The following is a 12,232-nucleotide window of genomic DNA, read 5'->3' as shown; positions in this document are numbered from 1 at the left end:
TACTTTTGTATATAGTTTTTCTTACGTTAGTTATAACAGCAGAGTTTAGACCCTGCTCTTAGGTACTCGAGAGTCTGAATATGGCCACGGAGCCTCTATTTATATATTTTTCTCTTGCAATCCTGGTAATTGGTCAAGTTTAAAATTGTAGATAAAAATGGCTAATCCCAGCTGGGCAGTGGTGGTGAACACCTTTGATCCCAGCACTCGGGAGACAGAGGCAGGCAGATCTCTGTGAGTTCAAGGCCAGCCTGGACTACAGAGTGAGTTCCAGAACAGCCAGAGCTGTTACACAGAGAAACTCTGTCTCAAAAAAGCCAAAAAAAAAAAAAAGGTAGGGGGTGGGGTGGGGGGCACTAATCCCATTCATGTATTTAAAATTACTGCATCATATTTTTATTAAAGACAGCCAGTGTACTTTGAATATCCATCAGCTAAGTAAGTCAAAAGAAAGAAAACCTCAGCTTGCCTAATTTCCCCTAAATATTAAATGAGTAGACAATAACGCATAATCTACAATAATGAAAACTATTTATACTTTTCGTAAATAATTTACCTTTCATAAGTAAATTATCATTTACTTATTTACTTAAAACCATGTTTGTGACCACGAACTCAGGTCCTGTGAGGGGCAGAAAAGGCATCAAATGCCCTAAGTTGGACTTACAGGAGGTTGTAAACCACCTGGTGTTGGTGCTCAGAACCGAACTCAGGTCCTCTGGAAGAGTAGTGCATGTTCTTAACCACTGAGCCAACTCTCCAGGCCCTAACATCTATTTGATTTTATAAAGGACACCACTTGTATGTGAACGTGTGTGTGTGTGTGTGTGTGTGTGTGTGTGTGTGTGTGTGTGTGTGTGTGCTGGGGCGTAGTGTGTGAAGACCAGAGGACAACTTTGTGAGTTGGATCCCTCCTAACACCACGTGGGTCTCAGTTGTTGACTCAGGTCAGGCCTGGCAGTGGTACCCCAGAAGCACTCTAGATCAGTCTTACTTACTCCAGAATTTCCTGTAATGGAATCATGTAATATGCACCCTTTAGTGCCTGTCTTCTTTCACTTGGCATAATGCTTCTGAAACTCACACATGTTTCGTGTTTCAGTAATTCATCTTTTTTTTTTTTGCTGCTAAGTAGCATAACCATGGATGTATTTGCCACAGTTTATCCAGAGTTGTTTCTGGGGTTTGGCTGTTATGAGTAAAGCTGCTATAAAAGTCTTCCCAACAATGATTTAAATACTTTATTTTCCCATGGGTAAACACCAGGGAATGGAATTGTTGAGTGAGAATGTGGGTTTTGATATATTCGTTATGTAAGAGAGTTCTGCCCACTCACCAACACTGTGGAAATGCCAGCAGCTCCATATCCTCACGGCTGACGTCAGTCTTGCATCTCTGCTGTTCTGATGCATATGAACTGATAGTTCACTGTGGTTCAAATTTGCTTGTCTTTTATAAAAATGGTTTGAGGGCTTTTTATTTGAGCACATTTGGCCACTTATACATTTTCTTTCATAAAGTTACTGCTCAAATAATTTTTTAGTTTTTAAGTTGAGTTATTTATGTTTTGAGTTACATACATTCTATACATACTTTTAAAATATTTTGAATTCTTTGAGAATTTCATACAGTGTATTTTGGACATACGCACCCACTCTTCCATATATATACACACTTTGAATACATATTCTTCACCAGATAAATACTTTATAAATATTTTCAGCTCTTTATTTTCTTAATGATGTCTTTTCAGGAGCAGGAATTTTAAACTTTGATGAAATCTAATTTATCATATTTTTCTATCTTATTGTTTATATTTTCTGCATCCCCTGAGAAACTTTTCTCTATATTCAATTTTCAGAAACATTTTACTATACTTCCTAAAATATTTTAAAGCTTGAGTCAGCAGGATGACTCAGTGAGTAAAGGTGTTTGCCATCAAGTCCTGGCCACCTGCGCTTGATGCCTGGGGCCCATGTGGAGGAGGAGGGAGAAAAGAAACCCACAGAGTTGTCCTCTGGATGGATGCTACATGCACATTCTGGCACTAGTGTCCTGTCTACACCATGTGTACATGAGCACACACACACACATTAGCAATAATCAATAAGACATTTTAAAATTCATCTCAAAGTTCTACGATTCTTAGCCTGTGACCTACCTTGACTGTTTGCTGTGGACGGTATGATGGCAGACTGAGGTGAATTCTTTCCCTATGTGGATGTCATGTTTCAACATGACTTAGCAGAAAACTTTTTGCTGGACTAGATAGACTAGATGGATCCTCTATCAAAAGTCACATGGGAGTAGGAAACAAGCTCAGCTCATAAAAGTGCTTGATGTGGGAGCACAAGGGTCTGAGTTCAATACCTGGAATCCTGGAAGAAAGAACACATCTGTAAACCCGGCACTCAGGTGGCAAGATAGGAAACAGCGATAGGGGAAGGGAGCGGACATGCGCAGAAACAAGCAAGACCCTGCCTCAACATGGCGGGAGAGAACCAATTCAAGTTCTCCTGAGTGCTACATGAGCACATGCATGTGGGCACACACACACAGAGTTATAATATAGGACTTTCCATTTTATTTTATTGTCTGTTTACCTCTATGTCAAATACTACCTGTCCTCATTACCATAGCTTTATAAGTTATGAAATCAGATAACAAAGTCCTTTAAATTTTTCTTCAACTCTTTGCAGTAGTTGCACAAGTTTTAAAATCAAAATCTATTCATATGTCAGTGCTGGAGAGGTGGCTCAGTGGTTAAGAGTCTATCGTATAGACTCTACACTGTTCTTGCAGAGAACCTGAGTTTGATTCCCAGCACAGCCATTAACAACTGCCTGTAACTCCAGCTCCAGGAAGATAGCTCTGACACACACACACACACACACACACACACACACACACACACACACACACACACACACACATACAAATAAAATATCTACAGTCATGCTTCCAAGTCATGCTCCAGGTACCCGGACCATGTTGGATGGAATCCTGGTGCTGACATCTTGGGCTCACCTATCTCAGTCTGGAAATCTACCTTTCTTTTCATTTGTATAACTACTCCCAAAAGCTGTGGTACATTGCCTCCACCCATAAGCCATTTGTCCCTAGAGAGCAGCTCTGTACTCTTAAGATGGGATGAAGCCGGCAGGACCTGTCCTATAACTTCAACCAGACACAACACCACAGGCCATTACCTATTTTGACTACAACAAAGTGACTTCAACCATCAGAATCTTCACTGACAGATACAATCATTGTTACTTGTCCACTACAAATAAACACTACAGTTCAGAGTTTGTAATTCATAAAACATTCAGAAATGTCAGCTGAACTAGTCTCACACTAAGCTTGAGGAAAACATTTTATTCAGATTGCTAACCTAAGTTTCAAACAAAGATTTTTTTTTACAAAGAGCAGCTTAGCGGGTTTTAAATATTCTTTCTGCAGGGTGTCATGGAGTGATACTTCCCAAAGCCAACTTAGGTTATCCATCATATGATGATTAATGGCAATGCGGGGGAAAGCTTCTCTTTAACTTCCAGTCAATTTTAGCCTTTCCAAAGATTTCCTTCTGTTTTCAGAGAAGGGTGCTTGGAAGGAAAGAATAACCAAAGGAACGGGAAAGGGCAACAGAAATCTCCCTCAGAAAATCCGATCGTCTTTTGCAGAGACTGGCACGGTTTCCACACACTCACAGAGGTACCCCCCGGTTATGTTGCAAAAGCCACGCAAATAATAATTGTGGCTAAGTGCTGTACTGACAGTCAATATTGTATTTTCCAAGCTTGTCCTCATTATTCTTTATAGTATTCATGCATTTTGTGAAAGATCAAAAGATTTACATATCATATGGAGTGCTTTAGGGAGTAACTTGCTGAGTACTTTAAATGCGCAATGTTCCACAGCCTTTTAAAGTCGGATTTCACTTCTCTCTCCTTTGTGATAAAAAAATAACAAGATAGAGCTAGATGGGTTCTTCCCTCAATATAATAAAATGTCTATTTTTAAATATAAGATGAGAGTTTGATATTTTTATCTCTGAATCCAAATACAATTTTGTGGTCCCAAATAATAAACAGTCGCTTTCTTTTAACATACGCATTTGAAGAAAGAAAGAAAAAAAAACCCCAAATCTATATAACCCAACCTCAACAGATCCTCAAGCGAACCGCTACACACACACCACAACGTTCACTGCAGTTATTAATAATAGAATTGATATATCTGCTTGGAGACACCAAGAGTGTAGGCTTTCTGGAAGTGGAGAATAGAGACCCATGGCTTTTATTTGACAAAACATAAGTGTGGTAGGAGCTAGTAGCAGTCATTTACTTGGTAGATGTAGATATAAAGTGTAATGGGGAATATTCTCAGGAGAAGCAGTCTGGCCTGCTGGAGCCGAATGTCCCTTACTAATTGGGTCAGGTCAGAAGCTGAAGATCTGCTGTGCTGGAACTCTTCATGAATGGACTGTTGTGCCTTGCGCTCCTGAGGTTAGTGTTGACAAAACATTAGGGGGTGGTTGTTGACAGGAGCAGAGCCAGCTCAAAGTCATTGCTCCCAACACAAATGCTTTTAAGAAAAGCACAGTGAGGCTGGGGAGGTGGCTCATGGGTAAAGGCTCTAGCCACATAACTCTGAACACCCAGGTTTCATTCCTGGAACCCCCATCGAAAGCCCAATGCAGTGCTGCACACCTGTAATCTCACTACATCTGCTCTGAGAAGAAAGGTAGAGACCAGAGAGCCAGCTAGCCCAGGGCAGGCAGCAGAGCCGCACAAAGAACAGGGACCTTGCCTCAGCAAGGTGGAAGGTGCGAACAGACTGTCGGAAGTTGTCCTCTGAGCTGCACATGCGTGTGCGTGCACGCGCGCTCGCGCGCACACACACAAAATAAATATTTTCTAACAAAGAAACTAAAAATCTTCCTAAAATCAGCTATGCAAATATGAAATAAGTCAGACAGGTAGTTTGTTTTCCATCCAGTACTCTATAAATATTAACACGAACAGACCCCACTTTGTCCTATCACATTCTATTCACTGGGCTTTCCCCAGCACACTGTGTCCAAGAGGAGAAGGGAGTCACCATCATCAAGCCTTTCTTCTTGAGACATGCTGTCTTCCTACTATGGCAAAAAAGTCCTGGGGGAGCTAGAGAGTGTGTTTGTTTGGGGCATTTCACTTTACTCCAGAACAAACTGAGGGAAAACTCTTCTTTAATGAACCAGCACAGTGTAGAGAATTCTGCTTAAATATTTGCTCAGATAATATTTCCTCACTCTGAAGCTACGGATCTGGCAACAGAGACAGATTAATAGCAGCAGTGAGCCCCACAGTTGTTTGAAGAAAGACTCGCATATCAAGGCAGGAACTAAAAGACTGACACTCGGGGTGTAGGATCCACAGAGATGCTGCGCCATCCTCCGAGAGCCAGCGTGTGCACGGCTCTGACTCTGCCTCCTTATCCCAGAGTGTCCCAACAGAAGTGACACAGGAATTCCAAAGCCAAAACACACATGGAGCATGCTAAGTCAGCTGTAGCTTTGGATATAATATATTCTGAAACATTTGAAAGATGATCAGCAGCAAGTCCCAAACTCATATCAATATAATGTGAAGCTTGTTACAAACTCAAACTAAAAAATGTCAAAGACAAAAATAGTGATCTTTAGAGAGAAGATTAAAATATAGATACTACTAAAAAAAAAAGAATAGTTTTGTTTTTGTGTGAGGGGGTTGTTTGAGTGAACGTGTAACTCTGACTTAAAAACAAATAGTTCCAGATTATGGTCTCAGTTTTCAGCTTTCATAGTGTCTCAGAACTAAAATCTTATTGAGTTGCCCAAGGTAGCCTCGAACTTCTAGTTCAAGTAATCCTCTTCCCTTAGCTCCCAAATATTACCTCTTGACTTATAGTACATTTGATAAATCTCTAGCCCCCTCCCTTCTCCCCCTGCAATCTCTCCCCCTTTCCTTTTTTTCCCTTCCTCCTTCCCCAAGATGCTTTCTCCACAAAAATGCATCCAAAATGTTTTGTCTAATATCTCCTTAAACTATGTTTGCTGACAGAATTTGAAGTGATTACCACCAAAGTTTAGTTCCTTCTGATGCATACATTTCATTTCTTATAAAAAAAAAACAACAAAAAAACCAACCCATGGGTTTCTTTGTGTTAAAAATAGTAACAGCAAATATTCCACTAAGCTTGCAGATGTTAATGTTACTAGGTAGTAGACTTAAATTCTTTTTGTTTGTTTATTTTATTTTATGTATATAGTGTTTTGCTTGCATGTATGTATGTGCATTATGTATGTGTATTATGTGTGTGTAGTACCGTCAGAGATCAGAAGAGGGCACTGGATTCCTCGGAATCAGAGTTACAGATGGTTGTGAGCCATCATGTAGGTTCTGAGAACTGAATGGAACCCAGGACCTCTGAAAGCAACAAGTGCTTTTAATGGCCGAGCCATCTCTCTACACTGCTTCTTTGTACTTCAATATCTATTTGTTATTCTCAAAAATAAAATAATACACTATCTGTTTTTAAAAACATGAAAGACCAGGCTGACAGTGAAGGCAGACTTTCGGTGTCTGAAATCTCATGACGCATTCAGGGCTGGATCAGGAGCAAAAGGAAGAAATGCGGGAACCCATGTCAGATCCTCCTACCCAGCCCTGCACTGCTCTAATTGCTTAGCAGTCAGCTTGTATGCTAGGAGATTGACCTCACTATCGCCTTCTCAAGGGTCAGATATTGTTTTCTTCTTTCTCTTCCTTCTCCCTCTTTTTCCTCCCTTCTTTCCTTCTTATCTCATTCCCTCCTTCCCTCCTCCCCCTCTTTCTTTCCTTTTAAGACAAAGTCTTATATGCAGCCTGGCTGACCTGGAAACCACTATGTAGATCAGGTTATCCTCAAAGTCACAGAAATCCACTTCCTCTACCTTCTGAGTGCTGAAATTAAAGCATGCTCCACCACACCTGGCCTAAAAATCAAGATTTTTAACAAAGGATGTGGTGGGAGCCACTTCTCAACCTTGTTTATGGAAAGGGATATCAGTGAGTACTTCAGGTCACATGGTCTATTAGCCAGCACTCCCTAACTGTGACAAAGTACCCAAAAGAATCAGCTTGTATAATAGGAAGTTCTATGAAGCCAGCTTCAGAGGTCTTAGTTCATGGCTTCTTAGTCCTGTCACATTTAGGCCTGATGTGGTACAGTAGATCATGGCTGGAGTGTGTGGAGAAGGACCTGTTCACTTGGTGGAAGATATGAACAGAGAAGAGACTGGTATTCCGTTATCCCCCTTGAGAGACCACCCCTATTGACCGAAGACCTCCTACTAGGCTCCATCCATTAGATGTTCAGGAAGGTCCCCAAAGAACCAAGCTGAGAACAAGCCCTTAACTTAGTAGAATTTTGTGGGATGTTCTAGATCCAAACTATAGCACCTGGCATCATTTGATATCCCAGGAAAACACTAGAGAGATCTCCCACTCAAGCAGAAGTGTCCTAAGGTTGGGAAATAAGTAAGAAAGTGTGGGACAAGCTAAAACTATCATAAGGATCTTGGTGAAGAAATCTGATTAGAAAGTAAGGTTAAGACCCAGATAAATCCCTTCAGATATGATGCTGGCCAGTTTTATGTTAACTTGACACAAGCTGAAGACATCTGAGAGAAGGGAACCTCAGCTGAGAAAATGCCTCAGTAAGATCTGGCTGTAGTCAAGTCTGTAGAGCATTTTTTTTTTTTAGTTAGTTAGTGATGGATGGGCAAGGGTTCAGCCCACTGTGGGTGGGGCAATCCCTGGGCTGATGGTCCTGGGTTCTTTAAATAAGCAGACTGAGCAAGCCATTGGAAGCAAGCCAGTAAGCAAGCAGCACCTCTCCGTGGCCTCTGCATCAGCTCCTGCCTCCAGGTTCCTGCCCTGTTTGAGTTCCTGTCCTGACTTCCTTCAGTGATGAACAGTGATCTGGAAGTATAAGCCAAATACATGTTTTCCTCCTCAACTTGATTTTGGCCCTGGTGTTTTATCACAGCAATGGTAACTCTAACTAGGACAGATTACACATAAGAGAAACAGGCATGTTCTTAGAGCCCCCAGGTCTAAACTGCTTGGAACCCTTGGAGCCTTCCACTTCAATGATTGGTTTGGTCAAAACTGATGCTACTCACATACAACCTCCAGTGAGATTTGCTTCTTGCAAATACTTCCACAAGTCCCTGGCCTTTACACTGGCCATCATTCATTTGTAGATCTTCATGGCTTCTCTCACTTAAATACACATAGAGAGAATCCAAGGTGTGACTGAATATAGCCAATGTGACTGTGAGGTATATCTTCCATGACCTGCATCCAAGTCAACACGGGCTGGATCTGGAGAGCAGGGCACCCTTTCTGGGAATCCAATCATGGCTTGGAAGAATATCTGCTAATCAGAACAGCTAACATTTATTGGGTACTTAATGTGCACCTGGAACTGTGCTAAATATTTGACATTCATTATCTTGCTTAATCCTTACAATCTCTATTATCTTCATTTTATAGATGAAGAAATTGAGGATTACAAAAGTCAAGAAACCCACCCCCAGTCACATGGCCATACATCTGGATAGGAAGAAATCCAAGCCTGGGGGTGACTGTCTCATACGTTGTATATCCTTGGTGATATCTTGCTACTGGGAAGGGGAATATTCAAAACTAGTGAGAGGCCACAGAGTCCATACACTTCAGAAAGGAAGACAGACCTTTTTCTGGTTTCAAACACCAGGACAGCTTCCTTTATCTATTAAAGCCAAATAAATTAATGTCAAAAGAAATGAGACCTGGTAGAAGAAGGTAGGTCATTGGGTGTGTGCCTTTGAAGTGTGTATTGGCACTCCCCCCACACCTCTCTGTCACCATGAGGCAAGCAGACCTCTACCACCCACTTCTGCCACAATGCTTTCTCTACCATGATGGACAATGTCCCTTCTGAGCAGGTTATACTTAGGAATATATATGTATATACATGCACATACATGAATGCAATAACAATTAATGAAAAAAGAGAGCATGAATTTGAAAGAGAGCAAGGAGAGATATACGGGAGTGTTGGAGGAAGGAAAGGGAAGGGAGAAATGTTGTCAGTATAATCTCAAAAGAGTAAAAATGAACAAACAAATAAAGATTAAAAAGTTGCAGAGAGAGCTCTGAAAAGCTGTGATCTATGGGCCTCTGTACTCCTCAGGCTTCATCTCTGTCACCACCTACATGGTGCCACAAAAGGGCTAAGATGATATACATACATACATACATACATATATATATATATATATATATATATATATATACAAATATACAGATATATATCTCCTTACTTACAAACAGTGGTCTGTGCAAAGAAAAGCATCCCCATTTAGATCTGAAGTCTCTTATTGCTTAACACTCACCCTACAGCCTTGAAAAAAGACAAGAAATTAGACAGGTGTGCCAGATACTTCTCCGTCTTAGGAAGCAATTTTTCAGGCAGAACTAAACTTTCCCTATAATATCCATTGTCTTTGTGAATCTCTCCCAGCCAACTTGAAAATCCCCCCAAATTTCAAGGAATTTGAATAAAAGTGTCTGGGTAAGTGCATTGTTTGCGTGAGATAAAATGTAAAACCTCATCTGTTCTCTCTCTCTCTCTCTCTCTCTCTCTCTCTCTCTCTCTCTCTCACACACACACACACACACACACACACACACACACACACACACACACACACACACAATGAAACCACCCAGCATATTTTTCTAACCAACTGCCAAGAACCTGAGCTGGACCTTTCTGTTTCGCTCTCAGCTGATGCTGGCTCCCTTCGAGGCAATTCGGCACAGCATCAGGCTTACCTCATGTTTCGCTGAAACACTGGTTCTGAAAAGCAGCCTCAAGATGACATTCTGGGATGAAGACCGATGTTGTATGCAGCGCGGGAGGCAGGAACAGGGGGAGGTGGCCAAGCGGTGTTAATGCAAATGTGTTCCCGGGCTTACTTGCTGGCACACCAAGTGGACACCCAGCCATCTGAATCTGGGCCAGCGAATTTGGCACATCTTGGGCAGGCAGAGCACGAGTCCAGCGCAGCATCCTGCTGCTGTTGGCATGTATACAGCTGTCTTTCTTCATCTGACTCTCGCTGCCACCACGGACACTCAACAGGTGCTGCCAGGGACACAGTGTGTTTGGCAGCTGTCAACTTTCAATAATCATCTCTGTAGCAGATCCTGCTCCATTCTCCCACCCCACTTCTCCCCCTCTACGCCCCTCTCCAAAAGCCCAGCACCATTTGGACCATTGCAAGATGCAGTTAGTTAGGTAAGGACACTGTTGAAGGCCTGAGGTCATCTGGAGAGAGATCCTGCTGGGCCACAGCCCCATTGTGCCTTTGACTGCTACAAGCTACAGCTCTTCTGAGTTGATTCAGCCATCTTTTCTTAGTCCTCTTTCTGAGGTCAGTTGATTTTAAGGTTTTATTTTATTGGGATGCGGGGAAAGGTTTCTTTCGTCTGATACAGTTTCACATTAGTACCCATTATCATTATCTACTGGTGACATGTCTGCTCCAGGAGAGCTGCATCTATGTTCTTACAGGAGAGGGGGGACTAAAGTATAACGATGTTTATTTTAGCGGACACACAAAGATTATGTACTTTTATGGTAGAAACTGTATGGCATAATGTTTTCAAATGTGTACACATTGTGCTACAGCTATGCCACGCTCGTGAACAAATGCATGACCTCTGAAGTGAACTGCTAAGCCATTCTTCGTGCCCTTCATTTTTTATTAGCTGTTTTTGAAACAGGACCGTGAAAGAGCAGGTCTCTTTCAGATCACAAGCACAGAAAATGGCCTTGAAAGCTTGCTGGAACCAGAAGTCTCCCTGGAGCAGAAGCTGGGGAGATGAGAGAGTTTTGTGGAGCTGTATGAGAAGTGAGCACACTGGTCAGCAGAGGCCAGCCAAACACAATATGACTGGACACTGTATCAACTCTTTCAATCAGAATCTCTTTCTGGTCCTTCTCCAGAGGCAAGCTCCACCCCAAGTTCTGTGACACCCGGAGCCTTTTAGTCCCTGTAATGCCTCTACTTGGACCTCCATTTAGACAAGATAGTCCACTTGTCCCAGTTTCTGAACCATAAGATGCAGGCTTATGCGGGCTCAGTTTCCTGCCTCTCCTTGGCTCCGCGACGTCCGTGTAACCGTCTGTGTGGCTCCCTCTCAGTGTTCATTAAGGAGTGGGTTTTCTTGTTATCTTTCATTATCATCAATATTGAAGCTGTTTTCTCTGTAGTTTTGAATCTTTAGGGGGAAAAAGGCAGGTGCTTCATACAGCATATCACCAAGCAAATATCTTTCAGTAGGTACCCAGTTCATCCTCCAGAAAGGATGAGGCAAGAAAGACGCCGTCCTTCAGAATCTCTATTCTCTTGACTTCCCTGTAGTCCCCATTTAGTCTACAAGTTGCTTTTCTTTGCTTAGCTTTCCATAGTGAAGAGTTGTAGACTAACGGTCAAGGAAGCCCTCCCCACACTAACACTTCAAGAAATATGCATTATCTATGTCTTGCACAATGTAAAAGCTATAATTTTAGAGTACAGATTTTGTTTCTTTTTATTATTTTTATCTATCTATCCATCCATCCATCCATTCATCCATCCATCTATCCATCTATCTATCTATCTGGTAAGATCTCACTCATGTAACCCAGGTTGGCCTCTAACCCACTGTATAGTCAAGGATGACCTTGAACTTCTGATCCTTCTGCCTCTATCTCCTGAGTATTAAAATTGCAAGTGCGTGTTCCTGTGCCTGGTTTATGGAGAGCAGGGCCTGGGACCCAGAGTCTGTGCACACTAGGCAAGCACTTTAACGACTGAACTACATCCCCTTTGTAGCCCGAGACTACAGATGGCAACTCGGTCACTGAGTAGGAATTTTAAGGTTACCATTGTCTCTGACAGCAGGCTAGTCACATGCTCAAGCATAAAGCCTCAGCAGTGTTTCCCTGCGGGGCATATCTACTCCACAGGAGACCCACACAGAGTGCCACAAAGATGCTGCCAAACAGCTGAGCAACACATTCTCTTCCTCAGTTATTAATCTCTGTACGTTCCTGCTCACAACAAAAAGAACAGAGTCTAGGAGAGCCCACAGACCAGGGTTGTCCTCCCCAGCACACACAAGTAACT

General features: G+C 42.1%; 1 long non-coding RNA gene across 2 annotated transcripts in view; it reads right to left on the bottom strand.

Annotated features, from left to right (window-relative positions):
* LOC128107492 (uncharacterized) overlaps window positions 1–10,192 on the bottom strand; it is a 46,234-nt gene extending 36,042 nt beyond the window's left edge. For both annotated transcript variants that reach the window (XR_008217103.1, XR_008217104.1), the window contains exons 1-2: window positions 9,891–10,192; window positions 2,162–2,378 (exon numbers count right to left, since the gene is read on the bottom strand). This is a non-coding gene — a long non-coding RNA (uncharacterized LOC128107492). The remainder of the gene's footprint in view (window positions 1–2,161; window positions 2,379–9,890) is intronic.
* Between the last annotated feature and the right edge of the window lie 2,040 nt (window positions 10,193–12,232).

This window comes from Peromyscus californicus, unplaced genomic scaffold (genome assembly GCF_007827085.1).
Source record: "Peromyscus californicus insignis strain IS unplaced genomic scaffold, ASM782708v3 Scaffold_12__1_contigs__length_115047231, whole genome shotgun sequence".
NCBI lineage: Eukaryota > Metazoa > Chordata > Mammalia > Rodentia > Cricetidae > Peromyscus > Peromyscus californicus.
This window is presented reverse-complemented; position numbering and strand designations above follow the sequence as displayed.